The following is a 17860-nucleotide window of genomic DNA, read 5'->3' as shown; positions in this document are numbered from 1 at the left end:
AGCACAATCTAAGTTTGAGATCATGTAGAACAATATGTATCTGTTTCCGGTAAGAAATAAGTCAATCTACAAATTTGATTGACAGAATGTTTTCTTGAGTGGTGAACATTTTCTTGGCTGTTATTTTATATACTGCAAATTGAATTTAATATCTGATGTATTGAACAGTACACATATTCAGCACAGTTCCTTGGGTCGAAAATCTTGGCAGAGCCTGCTATAAAATGTGTCTAATAACAAACATATTATCTATCTTTATGGAACATAGATTTAGTGTGTGTATGTTTCTAACATGATTCAGTCTACTGGTTTTTTTTCCCTAATTCTGTGGTGAATGTTTTCCATAGAAGTAACAAATAAATACTGTGCCATTTTAGTTATTCTTTATCTGTATTAGTGAGAAAAGTAAAGTAATTTGACATAATATGCCTGGAGATCTTTCAGTGATTAAAGCAAAAAGCATTTATAAAGAAACTAAATGAGATTTTTTAAGTGAACAAAACAAGTTTTTCATAATAGCATAAGAATTAAGATTTCACAGCATGATCCTGCTACACAGATGCCAAGAACTCATATGGATTATTAAAACACAAATGAACTTTTAAGAAGCTATAATGATCTATATACTACAAAGTTGTTTAAATAAAAATACAAAATGAAATTTAAAAGCATTACTTCATGAACATCAAAGCTAAGGATACAGCCAAGTTAAAGGATTTTGAGAGTATATTATATCTGAAAAAACCTAACAAGTAATTTCGTTCTCAAAATCTGTAATGTGGGGAACCGCTTTCTGCACAGCCCAAACCAGATTAAGAGGGTGAATAAGGACTCTACATCTTCTTTTCCACCCCACCTGGACATGTATTTTAAATCCAGCTTTTTAATAAGAATACAGGGTTTGTCCCTAGTTGTTTCCTCTTTTGTGTAGGCAGTTAGAAAGTAGGTGAGGTGAGAAATGAGTCATCCTCTACTGTAAAAGGGGTAGCAACTTGCTATTAGTAAAGGTCAGCAAAAAATTACACTTACTGTTAATCCCAGGGTTCCTCTATTCTGTACTGTATGCTGTTCTGATGCTTAAATGATCTCATCACCCAGAAACTAAAAATAGGACTCAGCACTGAGAAGCTTTTAAATTAGGATTTTGACATGAAAGGTATGTCTACAATGCATTAAGACCTAATGATGATGATCTTGAGTAAGATCAGTTGCCCACACATTAGATGTCTAATGCCATTTGAGTTGTCATCGAGCTGGCAGCCTGGCCACAGGAGTGGCAGATATGATGGAAGATCTACAGGAGGCCCATCTGGTATGACAGACAGAAATGTAGAGCATCAGAAATAGCACTAGACTCTAATTTCAGGCAACTAAATGCTAGTTGTAGTCAACAGAATCAGTGATGTCTGTCCAGTTTGTCCTGATATTGACATTTATATTTGGCAGCTCTTTGAGTGTTATTGTCTGTAAGGCTGATTCTATAAGAAGTGTCAGAAGGAGGATCGGGGGAACTAAAGGCCTGCCAGTTTGACCTCAGTGCTGGGGAAGGTTATGGAGCAGATCATCTTGAGTGACACCACACAGTACATACAGAATAACCAGATGCTCAGGCCCAGGCAGCATGTGTTTGTGAAAGGCAGGTCCTGCTTGACAAACCTCATCTCCTTCTACAACAGGGTGACCTGCTTATTGGATGAGGGAAAGGCCGTGGATGTTGTTTACCTTGACTTTAGTAAAGCCTTTGACACCGTTTCCCACACCATTCTCCTGAAGAAACTGGTTGCTTATGGCCTGTATGGGTATACACTTTGCTGGGTAGAAAAATTGTTTGGCTGGCGGGGCCCAAAAAGTTGTGGTGAGTGTAGTTAAATGCAGTTGATAGCCGGTCACAAGTAGTGTCCCCCAGGGGTCAGTACTGGGGCTACTTCTGTTTAATATCTCTACTGATGATCTGGACAAGGGAATCGAGTGCACCCTCAGTAAGTTTGCAGATGACCCCAAGTTGGGTGGGAGTGTTGATCTGTTTGAGGGTAAGGAGGCTCTACAGAGAGATCTGGACAGGCTGGATCAATGGGCCGAGGACAACTGTATGAGATTCAACAAGTTTAAGTGCCAGGTCATGCACTTGGGTCAACACAACTCCATGCAGTGCTACAGGCTTGGGGAAGAGTGGCTGGAAAGATGCCCAGTGGAAAAGAACCTGGACAGCCAGATGAATTTGATCCAGCAGTGTACCCAGGTGGCCAAGAAGGCCAACAGTATCCTGGCTTGTATCACAAATAGCGTGGCTAGCAGGGACAGGGAAGTCATTGTCCCCCTGTACTCAGCACTGGTGAGGCTGCACCTGAAAGACTTGTTCAGTTTTGGGCCTTTCACTACAAGAAAGACATTGAGAAGCTGGAGTGTGTCCACAGAAGGGCAACAAAGCTGGTGAAGGTTCCAGAGCACAATTCTTATACAAGGGAACTGAGATTGTTTAGTCTGGAGAGACCCTATTGCTCTCTAGAACTACCTGAAAGGAGGTTGTAATTACGTGGGTGTTGGTCTCTTCTGACTGGTAACAAGTGGACAAGAGGAAATGTCTTCCAGTTGAGCCAGGATGGGTTTGGATTGGATATTAGGAAAAGTTCCTTCACCAAAAGTGTATAAAGCATTGGAGCAGGCTGCCCAGGGAACTGTTTAAGTCATCATCCCTGGAGGTATTTAAAAGGTGTGTAGATGTGGTGCTTAAGGACATGGTTTAGAGGTGGACTTGGAAGTCATAGGTTTATGGTTGAACTCAAAGATCTTAAAGATCTTTTCCAACCTAAGGCATTCTATTGTTCTGTTGCAATTTGAAACCTGAGATCAATTTGAAATCAATTTCCAATCAGAGGTGTCATGCTCCATATGTATGCTTCAGGTCCTTTAGGGGTCTCATATACAAAACTGTTTAGCCCAGTGAACCTAAAACAAAAATCCCATTATTTTTCCCTCCTGGAAGAAATTAAAAGCAGCTCTACCTGCACTCTGGTAACAGCACATAAAACACTGGATGTCTGTCACCAGAATGGGCTCATTCATGTAATATCAGCACCAGTGGGCAGAGTAAGTTCCAGTGCCTCAGCCAATGTGAATTCTTACCTCTTCACAACTAGTGACAAGAGAAAGGCAAAAGAGAAAGAAAATGTGCCAAGCCCTATGGAAAAACAAGCAAACAAGCAAAAACTAATGAGGTAGAAGAAAGGAATGATGAAAAGGCACATGAATCACTGAAGTGCTAAGGCTTAGATACCTGGCCCAAGCCAGAGTTGACCTATAGATGAATCCTGTATATTTTATAACTGATAACCATTGTGCTAGTAGGTATTGTACTAAGTGATAACAAACCACCTATTCTGATGTAAAAAGTGCTAAAACATTGAAATACTGAAGCCTGAACAAGGCCCCAAGCCGAAGCTGCTAACTTAGTCTGTAATCATTAACAAAGTATGTAAACTCGCTAGTGAAAGATGCAGCTTAGACAAAATATAATCAGGAGTGAGGAGACAACTTCCCTTGTTTAGCCTTGTTCAAGGCTGAGAACCCACGTATTTGGCCTTGTTAGAAACTCCCTTGGTCTCCCACCTCCTCCCAAGCCCTGGCCAGGCTTTGGGTGGAATCCAACAGGAAAATGAAACCAGATGTTTCTGCTCAAAACAAAGGTGCCAGCTATTCTGGCCTGTCGATCTCTGGTATATAAGGCTGGACCCGCTCACACAGACTTTGACAGCCTCGTCTACGTGTGGACACACCACGTAGGATTTCCCCCTTGCCGGGACAGGCTCCCCAAACCCTCGCTGTAACCGGGGATGCCCAGCCACTTCGAGGCTGGGTGATGGGAACGTATGCAAATGGTGATGGAGCTTTCTTGATCACTATTCTCTCTCTCATGTAGTAATGATTGGATGCATTACCCTGTATTTTCCTGTCTGTTGCTTTAGGTGCACTATTCTGCCTTTTCTTACTGCATGTTTTCTTTATTACACTGTCACATTATTTGGTTATCACCAGTAAAATACACCTACTCTTTTCACTCTGGTGTCCAAGTTTAATTGGTATCCTTAATCAGCAAAACAATCACTGCCTCCACTCTTCCAAGTGCCTATATCTTCTAACAGTATCAGTTTTATCAAAGCTATATACAAATTCTTGAAAAAACATCATAAGCATCATGGTTGCTTATGTTTCTCCAGTTTTTTTTATTTCCTTGAATGAGAATTTGGAAATTACTTATTTTGGCACAGAATAAAGTCAAATGAAGATAGTACAAGCACTGAGTGTTAAATACTGCTCTGGAAATTATTTTAACTATGTTGGAGCTATCAGGAGTTCAGTGATCCCGAAAATTGACAAAGGTCTTGATAACCATAAGGAAGAGTTAATGCTCTGCATACCAAATATGCACGTTCATACATGCACCACAGCTACAAAATGTGCCAATATGACATTTGCTTTTGGTAGAGAGCGATGGGCTAATAAGCTTAGATGTATCAGGTAAGATGCCAAACCACAAATAGTATTTTGCTTTGTTGAATCGATTCATATCTATATCACTTTTCATATGTTTCCCCGTTTCATATTTACAATTTACTTTAACTGTATATAGCCACTTATTTTTAATAAGCTCCTCTACGAGCTGTATTCAATTGATACTGTTGTTGGTATCTGACACAATACAGTTTTTTTCTAAAGTCACTATTACGCTATCTGGAGCTATCCCTTACATAAGTGTTGCTGGTGTATTGGATGTCAAGGTGTTGGTATCAGGGAGGCATCAGGGATAGTCTTTGTGATAACAGGCCAGAGACTGCTGACTGGAATCAGATAGAGGTGGTTCTGGCCAGTTCCGTCCAGTTTCAAAGGACACACTGCAAGACACCTGTGATGTCAACAGCCAAGCACCTCAGGGAAAAAAATACTTAAGAAAGTGCAAAACACTGCACAGCAGTGAGAAGTGAGGGGAAAAAAAAAAAGTTTGAGACATCCCTGTGGATGCCAAGGTTGGAGCAGAAGAAGAGGGAGAAGGTTCTCCAGGTGTCAGATTCCTCTGTAGCCTATGGATGGGACCATGGTGGAGCAGGTATCCATGCTGCAGCCTGTGGAGGACCCCAAACTAGAGAAATGGAAAAGTGTGAGGAGGAGGGAGTGGAAGAGAGGAACTGTTACAGGTTGACCACAGACTCCATACTCCAACCCCCTCTGCTGCTCATGGGGGAGGAGGTAGGAGCATCAGTAAAGAAAGATTGAAATTCAGCCTTGAAAAAGGGGGGTGGGAAGATGCTGTGGGGTTTTTTAAATTTGTTTCTCACTATCAAAATATACTTTAACTGATGATAAATTAAATATTTTTTCACTAAAGTGAGTCTCTTTTGCCCATGACAGTAAGTGGTAGGCAATTTCCTTGTCTGTATCTTGACTCACATGCATCTTAATTTTATCTTCTTCCTGTTAAGGACAGGGAGTGAAAAGGTGGCTTGGTGGGGGTCTGGAAACTAGCCAATGTCAACCCACCATCAGGTTTCACTATTCAAGTCTTATATTTCCAATAGACTATAGACATGTATTTTACAAGTTAGAAGTATTTTTATTTTCTTATTTTTATTTATTTGAAACTGTGTATTATTTATTATTAAACAATAATAATTACTTATTTGGTATCTACTGATTTATCAATAATAGTTTTAGACATATGGTCTTTGTTTTAGTTGGATTTGTTTTTTGTTTTTGTTTTTTGGGGTTTTTTTTACTTTTAAAGTTTCAACAAGTTCTTCTATAAAATAGGCTAAAAAAATCCATGATTAAAGAAAAATATAGTCTATATAGTCTATTTGTGACTTAAACCAAGTGAAAACCGGGATAGAAAAATGTGAGGAAAGACAGTGTACAAAGAAAGAGTTTGTATTCCAGTGTATTGGCTCATATCCTGTAATAACTTGTCTCTGATAATGGTCAATACATTTCAGAAAGAAAGTACTTGGAACACTTGGAACAAATACGGGATAAAGTTCCCTTTGGAAACTCTTTATTTAGCATATCTATCCTCTTTAACATGGTTATGCAAAAATCCTGCAAACACATTAGGGTAGCTGCATCAGAAAGGCAGAGATGTGGATGGATATTAATGGGCTATCATACTTTTTTATGATAATACAGAAAATTATTCTTTATAAGAGACTATATTCATGGCACAATCATATGCTTAGCTTTATAATACAGATGCCAAAGCAATTTATTTCTCCATTATTCCAGGCTCCTTTATGATCTAGCATATAAGCGTGTGAAGACGTTTCATTCACTCCATCCTCCAGACATAAAAACATTTCAAAAAAGAGTTTTTGGATATGGTAAGAGTGAATCTTCTTCACTTTTCACACTTTATTTCCACTAACAATTTATTTTTCTTGTAAGATCAGGCACTGCCTCCCTTTTACATGAAAAGAAAAAAAAAAAAAAAAAAAAAAAAAGCAGATGGTGAAACCTGGTATGGGCCAAATATTTCACGAGACATTGAAGTCTTTTGGTGTGGAATACCCTAAAAGCATAAAATATGCAATAAAACTAGAAAATTATGCCTTAAAAATAATTCTGCTCAAAACAGCTTTTAAATTACATATGAAAATAATAATGTAAAATGTTCCTCATCTCAGATGATTTATTGCCTGTAAGGTTCCATATTATTAATTTTGAATTTTTATATTTCATAAGTTAAAAGCATGATATGAAAAAAATATTTTAATATTACTTTTATAAGTTTCCAATTACTCAAAACTTATTATTTGATTGAACTGAAGACCTTTGCATGTTTTTAGCTAGAGGAGCTGTGGATGAAGTTTACCTTGACTTTACCAAGGTCTTTGACACCGTTTCCCACAGCATTCTCGTGGAGAAACTGGCTGCTCATGGGTTGGATGGGCACACGCTTTCTGGATAAAAAACTTGGTGGATGGCCGAGCCCAGAGAGTTGTGGTGAACGGAGATAATCCAGTTGGCGGCTGGTCACGAGTGGTGTCCCCCAGGGCTGGGTTTTGGGGCCACTCCTGTTTAACATCTTTATTGATGATCTAGACAAGGGGATCGAGTGCACCCTCAGTCAGTTTGCAGATGACCCCAAGTTGGGTGGGAGTGTTGATCTGCTCGAGGGTAGGGAGGCTCTGCAGAGAGACCTGGACAGGCTGGAGCCATGGGCTGAGGCCAACTGGAGGAGTTTCCATAAGGCCAAATGCTGGGGGCTGCCCTTGGGCCACAACAACCCCCAGCAGCGCTACAGGCTTGGGGAGGAGTGGCTGGAGAGCTGCCAGTCAGAGAGGGACCTGGGGTGCTGATTGACAGCCGGCTGAACAGGAGCCAGCAGTGTGCCCAGGGGGCCAAGAAGGCCAATGGCATCCTGGCTTGTGTCAGCAATAGCGTGGCCAGCAGGGACAGGGAAGGATCTTACCCCTGTCCTCGGCACTGGTGAGGCCGCCCCTCGATTCCTGTGTTCAGTTTTGGGCCCCTCACTACAAAAAGGACATTGAATGACTCGAGCGTGTCCAGAGAAGGGCAACGGAGATGGTGCAGGGTCTGGAGCACAGGTCATACGGGGAGCAGCTGAGGGAACTGGGGGTGTTTAGTCTGGAGAAGAGGGGGCTGAGGGGAGACCTCATCGCCCTCTACAGCTCCCTGAAAGGAGGTTGCAGGGAGCAGGGGATGAGCTTCTTTAACAAAGCAACAAGTGATAGGACAAAAGGTAATGGCCTTAAGTTGCACCAGGGAAAGTTTAGACTGGATATCAGGAAGCATTTCTTTACAGAACGGGTTTTTAGGTGTTGGAATGGGCTGCCCAGTGAGGTGGTGGAGTCCCCATCCCTGGAGGTATTTAAGAGTCAGGTTGACATAGCGCTGAGGGATATGGTGTAGTTGGGTACTGTCAGTGTTAGGTTAATGATTGGACTAGATGATCTTCAAGGTCCTTTCCAACCTAGTTCATTCTGTGATTCTGAGTATGCAATGCGTAGTTACCAAGATAAACAAGCAAGTGATGGAATCAGAATCTGCTGTATTCTAAGTGATACGGTATCAACAGAGTGGCTCTGAAATGCTCATGTTACAAGGTGGATTTTTTCAGAGTTACTGTAAATTGAGTCATTAATGAAGCTCTATGTACCTGCCAGTATTGCTATCTAGCTACATGCCATGAACACAGAAACTGATATATAGAGAGTTTAGCTGTCTTACATCTTCCAACACAAAATAAATCACTGCTGGAGTCAGAGACAAAGTTCTGAGACTTCTAACTGGTAGTCATTCACAATGGCAGCATTGTCTTTTCCTTCAAAATAGTCTTGTTATAAGGTTGGGAAGGTGATCCAGCAGCTAATCCTGGAAAGGACTTCCAGGCACATTAAAGAAAGGAAAATCATCGGGAGTAGTCTGCACTTCACCTAGGGGGAAGTCATGTTTGACCAACTTGATAAACTTCTGTGATGAAGTGACTGGCTTGGTGTATGAGGGGACAGTAGTGGACATTGTCTACCTGGGCTTCATTAAGGCCTGGGACAGTCTTTCTCATTAAATCTTCATAGTCAAGCTGTTGAAGTCTGGGCTAGATGAGCAGACAGTGAGGTGGGTTAAAAATGAGCTGAATTACTGGGTACAGAATCAGGCTATCAATGGTTCAAAGGCTAGTTGGAGGCCAGTGAGGAGCGTGTACTTCAGTGATCAGTACTGGGTCCAGTCCTGGTTTACATGTCCATTGATTACCTGGATGATAAATCAGAATGTATAATACCTCAGCAAATTGCTGTTTACACAAAACTGGGAGGAATGGCTGATGCACCAGAGAGTCATGTTGCCATCCAGAGGGATGTTGAGAAGAGGGAGAAGTGGGTTGAGACAAATCAAAGTTCCACAAGGAGAAGTGCAAAGTCCTGCATGTGAGGAGGAACAATCCCAGGCATCAATATATATAATAGGAACCACACAGATGAAAAGGAGCTCAAGGTATTTGGGTGGACACCAGGTTGAACAGGTGCCATTCTGGAAAGAAGGGAAATGATATCCTGAGACATGAATACACTGGAGAGAGTCCACAAAGGGTCACGAAGATCATGAACAGACAAGAGCATCTCTTCTATGAGAAAAGGCTGAGACAGCTGGGACTGTTCAGACTGGAGAAAAGAATGCTCAGGAGGGATATCATCAATGTCTATAAATACCTGAAGAGAGGATCTAAAGAAGACGAAGCCAGATTCTTTAGTGGTGCCCAGTGACAGGACCAGGGGGAATGTTCACAAAGTGAAACACAGAAGGTTCCGTCTGAACATCAGGAAACACTTTTTGTGCTGTGACACACAGTGTCACTGGGAGGATGACAGGCTGCCTGTGGAGACTGTGGACTGTCCATCCCTGTAGTTACTGAGAAGCTGACTGAACATGGGCCTGGGTAACTGAGTGTAGGTGGCCCTGAGTAATGGAGTTGAACTGAAAGATTCTCCAAAGGTTCCTGCCGTCCTCAACTGTTCTGCGATTCTGTGACTCTGGGAAGCAATAAAGTATAAGAAGAACTAGCAAAAATAAGATTATGTAACACAAAGTTATGTCTTATAGACTTGACAGTCTTACAGATGTTTACTCTTGACTTTGAATAAACTTTATCTGTTGGACTAAGACTACAACTTTGTAAGACTGGATTCCTTTATTTTCAGCTCAGAGTAACAGTTAAGTTGGAAATTTTTCATCACAATAGTGTTTGTTTCTCAAGAAGTTTCTGAGTATACTGAATCCATTTGAAAAGGGAAAAAACAAGATCATTTCAAAGAGAAGAAAAAGAAGAAAAATAATCATAGTAGGAAACATCTTTACGACAAAGGGATAAATAGGAAAAAATCTACAAGGAGAGAAACTGAGTGAAACAGAGAGACTGAGTATGAAATCTAACAGAGATTTTTGCTGTGAAACAAAAATGGTATCCTCTGAATAGTTTACAGTTAAGTTTTTATAGTGTCTGTGGGAGAGCTGAGCACTCACACGACCAGTGTGATCAAGCAGTGCCCATTTAGTAAAATTAAGAAAGCCCTTTTATACTGTTCTCCCTCACACATGAGTAACATGAAGTACAAGTCCTCAAGACTGGACAGTTAACTTAGCCCGCGCTTTAAACTTTCTTATGATTGGATAAAAGGTGCCACATCAGCCTTGCCAGGCTTCCTGCCTTGTGGAACTTCCCCTTCCGTCCCAACCCCTTCCGGGGGTTGTTTGTCTTGTCGAGTTTCTGCCCCCTCATTCAGGGTCACATCCTTATCGCATTCTTGCTCGGCTGAGGCTCTTATCAGTCTTGTTCTCACGCAGGATTGCTCACATGGCCATTCTCTAGCAGAAAGTCCTCTAGAATCCCAACAAGTGTCTAGATTGAGAAATGTACATATTTTGCACAAACACATTTTGTTGTGATGAGAAAACCAGGGTGAGAAAAATGAAACTGAATATCCATCATAGTATCAAATAAAGAAAATTTCAATGTACATATTAGTAAAGGAGGAAATCTAAATCACATATGACTGGTTTCAAACTCTGTCTTCTAGAGGCCAGAGAGCAAAAAGGTATTTCTTTCTGAAAATCTCCATTCATGATATTACAATATAACATGAACTCAGAATAATCTTTTTCATATTTTAGTTTATAAACCAATTATGAAGATTTTTTTTCCCATGCTTTGCATTACCATAAAAGTTTCTAGAATCAAATCACACATTTTTCTTTTGTTTATACAGGTAACGATGAAGCTCAAAGTCTGAAAAGAAAGACATTTAGGAAACATGAAAAGTTAAAAATTGTTAAGGCTTGTGCAGTTTTAAATTTACTACAAAGTAAGTATAAATAAATCCAGAATGTAATAGCTAAAACTTAGCTATTTTAAAAAAAAAAAAAAAAAAAAAAAAAAAAAAAACAAAAAAAAAAAAACCAAAAAACCAACAACCCAAAACAAACACTGCTAGAGGTTTTGCATGTATGAATGTATTGACATGGAAATTAAGAGAACTTCTAATTGCTGTCTCTAATTATATGAAGATTGTGTTGCATATATCTTACCAGTTACTGTAATCGGCAGCATCATCATACTTTTTCAAGGCTGGAGAATTTGGGATGGAGATAATCCTGCCTTGGTGTCCTTGATTCTTCACTATAGAAAAAATGCATGCTACAGTAAGTATTTGGTTTAACTATACTTTTTAAACAGAAATCCCATTGTATTTTTACATAAAGACTTCTTTTCTAAATACTGATTTAAAGTATCACTTCTTTTATGGTCCTTATCTCTTGGAAGGGAAAAACAAAGCAAAAGGAAAGAGCACTTGAAGTTTAGTCCTGGAAAATACCCTTTGCAAGACAACAAAGTGATGAATAGACCATTCTATATCCCATTCTCTCTGAATTAGTACCTTAAACTTTATTTTTAAAGTGTTTTTAGCAAAAACATATATTTCTATATGACATGATTATTTATCAGGTGAGCTAGCCTGTTTTGACAAAAGCTTCACATTTTCTGCAAAAAACCACTAGTGAAGTATTAGGCGACCTGAATCTCTCAGGCACAGAAAGCTGTTCCCTTGAGGTTGATTATTTGGCTTCCCGAATATGTCATTCTAAAGAACAGCAAATACATCTTCCAGTTTCAATTATGGAGAGGCGACACCATCATTTCCTCTTAATACAACAGTTTATCTTTTATTGTGACGATCAGGAAAGCCAATCCTAATGAACAAAATGTCAAACATATGGGAGTAGGGAAGATAGTTGAAATGGCTCATCAGGTCAAGATATGAAGCAATCCAGCCCAGGAAAATTAAACAGCAAATGATTATTGTTTGCAAAGAGTGGACTCTTCTGTGCACACATTAAATTTATAGGTTTAATTTACTCCTAAGTAAAACTATAAATTCTTGGGTTTTAATACATCACTTGTCTTTCATAAATCTGTCATGATTGTGTGTTCATCATATACAAATTTGAGAAGTAATCTTACAGTCCAGGGAAAACCCAGCTAAATCAATGTTTAATGTCTGTAATGTACATAAAACATATATGCAATAATGTTTTAGTATTTGGTCATGGCATTTGCCTTGAATGAAGGTATGCAAAAATTACCATATCTTTTCTACACATTGTATTATAGTAATGCGTAACTATGTAAGGCCGTATAGTATCTGAAATGGCTAATATTCAATAGATTCATGACTGATGTTTACAGAACAAGACTCAAGTGGCTAGAATCTAACTATCTGAGAAGGAATTAACTATCATAATCTGAAATTAGGGTAACAGTTATAAACCTTATCATCCTCAGATCTTCTGTGAGACCTGGAGGGACTAAATTTTAAAAACAAACCAGAACAGGCAGTAATTAAGGCACTAACAACCATTACTATATTGTAGTGCCTATATAGCTCTATACAGTTATTAAGAGTGTGGCAGGAATTTTCCTTTTTTTTTTTTTTTTTTTTTTTTTTTTTCCTACAGAACAATGTCTGTAAAGTTTTATAAATGTTCTTTCTCTGCAGTGAGGTAAACCAAAAACTTTTTGAAGTGTCTTGCGAAAAACAAGACTCTAGTCAACAGTCTAAAGCTTTTCCTGATCATCTTGTCCTAAATTTTAGTGCTAACTTTTGCATTTTTGACAAAGGAGAAAGATCAAATGATTAGTCTTCTGATAGTACTTCTTTTCTGAACAGCGGGAGGAGAAGAAGAAAGAGCACAAGCTTGCTCTTCCTAGAAGAAAGTATTCTGCCTTTTATTAATGTGGAATAAGTACACTGCTATGGTTGCATCTTGTGTTTTCTGTGTCATGATTGAGAGTCTAGCCACCAGGCTATAAAGCAGATTTGTCATTTTGAAACCCAGTGGCTACAAGTAATTACAAAAAAATAGGAATCCACTTTAACAAACTGAAAAGCCTTTCCCCCCTACTCTCCTCCAATATGTGGGGAATTAAAATCAACTAAGAAGAAATAAAAATATCCAGGTTTAATTTTTAATTCTGTGAAGAACCCTGAAACTCAGAATTTGTTTATGCTTTTAGTAAAGTGATTTCAGGTCTCCTCAGCTACTGGATTTTGAGACAAAATAGGCTGAGGGTTTTTAAGGAGTTTTTATTGTTGTTTTAAATTAGCAGTTCTATCCTGAATCTAAAATGACAAAAGATACTGAAATATCACTGAGATTCCAGTTTTCCTGTGAGCAAATCTTTCTGTCACCACTTCCTGCATAGAACTACAACTCAGGCATCGAATTGAAGCAAGAAAGTTGATCTAGATGGAAGAGGTGGAGAAAGTTTCCTACAGAATGTTTCTCTCTAACTCAGGTGGAAATCTACACAGGCATCTACTCAGGGATTAACATAATCTCAGGAACATTTATTTTCTATCCATACCTTCATGTTGGAAGTTTAGAGAATTTATAGATGTAATGAGGATTTCTAATATCTAATAGGTTTGTCCAAATTACTTCTCATTGAAGGGAACACAAATGGAGAAACCCAGACATGTCCCTGTGGTGCTTGACTTAAACTGATTTTTTTTAGGAGTGTGGAGTGTTTTAAAGTGTTTTAAAACAAATTAATTATTTGTTTTAAAACATTTTTAATGTTCATTTTAAAAGTAGACACCTCTAGACCTTGCGAATTTTCTTTCTCATGGCTTTCTCCAGAACTATACTGACTATGAAATTTAAAAATACTGCAATACAAAAAAAGACAAGTTAAAAAATAATAAAAATAATAAGCTTGAGTCAAGAATAGCATGCTACTGCTATTTTGTCATCATTTATTTTGTACCTTGAATGAGATTATAAATTCAGGAAAAGAATTTTCAGAAGTTTGTATGCTATTTATTCAGTTGCCATGCCTGAAATGCACAATACTTTTTTCTTCTATTGTGTTTTAGTCCTTTCATTGTTCAGATCTAGAGAATAAACACATAATTACCATTACAGTACAAGCTGGGAAACGGGGAAGTCAGAAATTGAAAAATCTTTGATGTCCATTATTCTGTACAACATGTAAAATTGCTAACTGTCTAAAGTATACCTTGATTCAATTTGTGCATAGTAAGTCAGAAGCAGAGATATCATTGTGGTGCCTAGGGGAAGGTCGTGTTAGAAGTGCACAGCCTGATTTAGAGAGGAAGGCCATCACACATCTGGACTTATCAGAGTTTCAGAGCAGAATGATTGAGTGCATTTCAGGCTGCAAGCACTGCACTAAGAACAGTTCTTTTTCTGCTAAAAACTGAATAAAAGGTTGTAAATTTATAGTGCCACCTGCTCTCTTTCTCTCTCATTCTCTCTAACTTTCCCCACCTTCATTTGCCCTCCTTCCTCCTAACAAAAATGAATGCACGGTAAATTTTTAATAGAAAACAAAAGAAAATAAAAGGAAACAAAACCCCACATAAATTAAAATTCAGATGGAATCCTCAGTATTTTGACCTGATCTCATTCCTATACCATCTGGGTTTTTGGGTTTTTTTTTGTTTTTTTTTTTTTTTAAACAGAACTGACTGCACATCTTGGATAATTAAACACCCTCATTGGTTAAGTAATTGCAAAATATTGAATGCAGTGTGAAAAGAAAGCAAAAGAGGTCCAGTGTGTTTTCTTGTCCTTTAAAGAATTTCAGAAGCTTATATATTGTGTATGCACACAACATAGGCATCTTTCATGGTCTTTCCCTTCTCATAAATACTAAATAGAATTCACTATGAAGGAAAAATAAGGTAATTAGTACACAAGTCAATACATCCAAATGTTATAAGGTGTGTGGGTTTTTTTCTTCTTTTAAGGTAACCTACATTTTTAATATCTAAAATGTTCTTGCAACTTGATATAATTATTCTAATAAAACCTAACGCCAGATGAAGAGCTTACTAAACAGTATAGATGAAGCAATATGGTTTTGTGGTTTGGGTTTTATTTAGCTTTGTTTTTTCTTTTTTCCAGGCTTCTTTTTCTTTCAAGGACACTTATATCAGTACCATATCTCTTTTTACTTATTAGTGAGAATTTCAGAAGATCATAATCTTCCTTAGATTTGGTGGTTTTATAGACACAGTGTAAAGAATACTGATAGTCATTATATACTGCATAGGTTTGTACTGCAGAGGGAAGTATGAGTGATATTATTCATAAGAAAGGTGTCCAATTATGCAGCTTCTTCGGCACAGTCATGGGACATACACTTTTTTGTATATGTCCATTTGTATTTTTCCGTATGTATGAACTTTTATATGCATCAGTAGACAAACACTTACTTGTGTCACCATTTTGGTAAATCTATTTTCATAAAATATGATGAGACCAGAACCAGATAAAGAAAAGAAACTGTAAAAATCAGAAGCCTTGATTAAAGCTTTCCAGCTCTGCCTATAAAATTGTTAATGTGTATGGATGGGTTTTTGCTTTTATCTAGTAGAAAGAGCTTCACAATAACATGTCCAAACTGTACTCTAACCATTAAAGTCTTTACTGCATCAGAACTTCTATGTAGCTGTTAAATTTTGACAAGGTGAGCTATTGTGTATGATAAGAAAATATGAAGGTTTATGTATTAATGGTTAATATTGACAGTAGCTATTTGAGAAAACATATTGAGATTTTATTCCTTTGTGTTCCTATAAACACAAGGAAAGAACCCAAAACAAATCAAAAAAACTAAACCCACCCAAAACAGGAGAAGTTGTGTATTATCCCTTTTACTTAGTTAATTAAATATTAAAACAAAATGGGAGTTTTGGAAGACCATTAACCTTCATTCATTGTAAATATGTATTCAGCACTTTTGTGTGGTTCAGTGCAGTACTGGTACCAGTAAATGGTACACTGCATACAATATTGAAGCTGATAGAGTAAAACTTTACAGAGTATATACATGCACAGTAAGCAATCTTCATGCATTAAGAAGTCAGCTTTACAAAGTGTGCATGTGCATGATGTTTTCCAAATATTTCCAAACCAAGTTTTCCCAAACTTTTTTCAATATCACTTTTGTTCTCCCTCTCTCTTCCTTTTTTTTTTTTTTTTTTTTTTTTCTTTTTTCCTGGTTTTGAGGGGGTATTTTTTGTTATTGATTTTTGTTTTTTTTCCTTTTTCCTTGTGCTTAAGGTTTTCTGTGCTTCCTGGTAGCCCCTGATAAATTGAATTTTAAGCCATGCTTTAAAATATATTCTCAAAATATACATGTATTTCTATGACCAGAATTTTTTTTTTCTATTCAAACTCTGAAACCAAGCTTAAATCCAGAACACATCATAGTTTGTATCCTCAGAATTAAAATGTGATACAAACTCTCTTGAAGGAAATGTTCTCTACCCAGAGGAAAAGATGGCCATTGAACAGCTTCTGCTTGCTACTAACACTACACAGTTTGCACATCTGCAGAATGAATAGGCAAAAGACTGGATCTATGAATCATGCTTAACACTTTCTTTTTCTTTGTAAAAGGTTAAATTATCATAGGATCTCAGGAAAATATTAATGATGACATTTTTCTTTTTTTCTATTTCAAATAGAATAAGATTTTTTAATACTAATATTTTAATCTAAATTTTAGATATCATAATGCTGGGAATATACTTAATCTTTATTTTGAAAACAGTTAGTTCTTTTTCCTGGCAAGCAAATATACACATCTGTGATTTTCCAAAGGAAGAATCACTACTCCCTATAACAGATTTCTAAGGGTAAAGTATACTTTTACACCTGAAGGCTTTGTAAAAGGGAGCCAAAACTATTTTAGAAGAAAAAAATATGCTAAACAGTCAAGGCTTATGCATTACAAATACAAGACAAGAGTTCAACTTCTCATTTACATATGCATATTTATTTGATGCTCTTTAACTGCATCTAGCCTCATAGAAAATTACAAGCTTCCTTTGTTTCTTTGTTTAGTAGAGAAATGTCATGATATGAAATCATAACTGCATTGACTTGTATCAAGTAAGTAATGAATTTTGGCTGAACCTAATTTCTTGACATTATGAGGTTTACATCTTTAGAAGTATTTCAGACTATATTTTTCTGTTAATGCCTTGTTGGAAGTCACTCATTTCATAAAAATAAAATACCCATCCCCTCTGCTTATAGCACTCTAAACAAATAATTTTCTCTATTTTGTGACATTCCTGAGTCATGTAAACAATATCAGAAATCAAACATCTCCTTTAGTTCTTTTTTACATAGTTTCCATCATCCCCCAATTTAGTTCTCTAAATTGCTTAAGACAAATTTCAACTTGCATATTTATGGCCATAAATGTTCAGTACCAAGAATATTTTCATACTACTCATGACAGAAGACATTTCCTATTGCCACATCTTCTGTTAGACCAATTAACTACCCAATTTAAGAATGTGAGAACATGCTATCCTCCAATCTATTGATAGACAGATAAAATAGAAATGTGCTAATACACTAAAAGTTATCTTCTACACATTGGTTCAGGAAATTAAAGATAAAACACTTGATTACACAGACATGCACATGGGTAAGATATTGAATATGGCACAGTCATTAAAAGAAATGCCATATGGAAACCCATATGGCTCCACAGACAAGTACTAACAGATGTAAGAATTGCTCTGTTTAAAAAATGAAAAGAAGAAGCATTTTCATTAGTAAAAAAACACCTCACAGAAAAATGCAAGGAAAAGGAAGGGAAGGCAAGGCAAGGCAATGAAAGAGGAAGGGGAAAAAGGGAAGGAAACGTTGTATTGGTAAGTAATCCCTTGTCAAAATTTACCACATATTCTACAAATAATTTACTGTAGTTCATGTTTGCTTAGTCACATAGACTCCAAATCTTCTGACTATA

This window comes from Athene cunicularia (genome assembly GCF_003259725.1).
Source record: "Athene cunicularia isolate RWA chromosome 1 unlocalized genomic scaffold, athCun1 chr1_part1, whole genome shotgun sequence".
NCBI classification, from domain to species: domain Eukaryota; kingdom Metazoa; phylum Chordata; class Aves; order Strigiformes; family Strigidae; genus Athene; species Athene cunicularia.
This window is presented reverse-complemented; position numbering follows the sequence as displayed.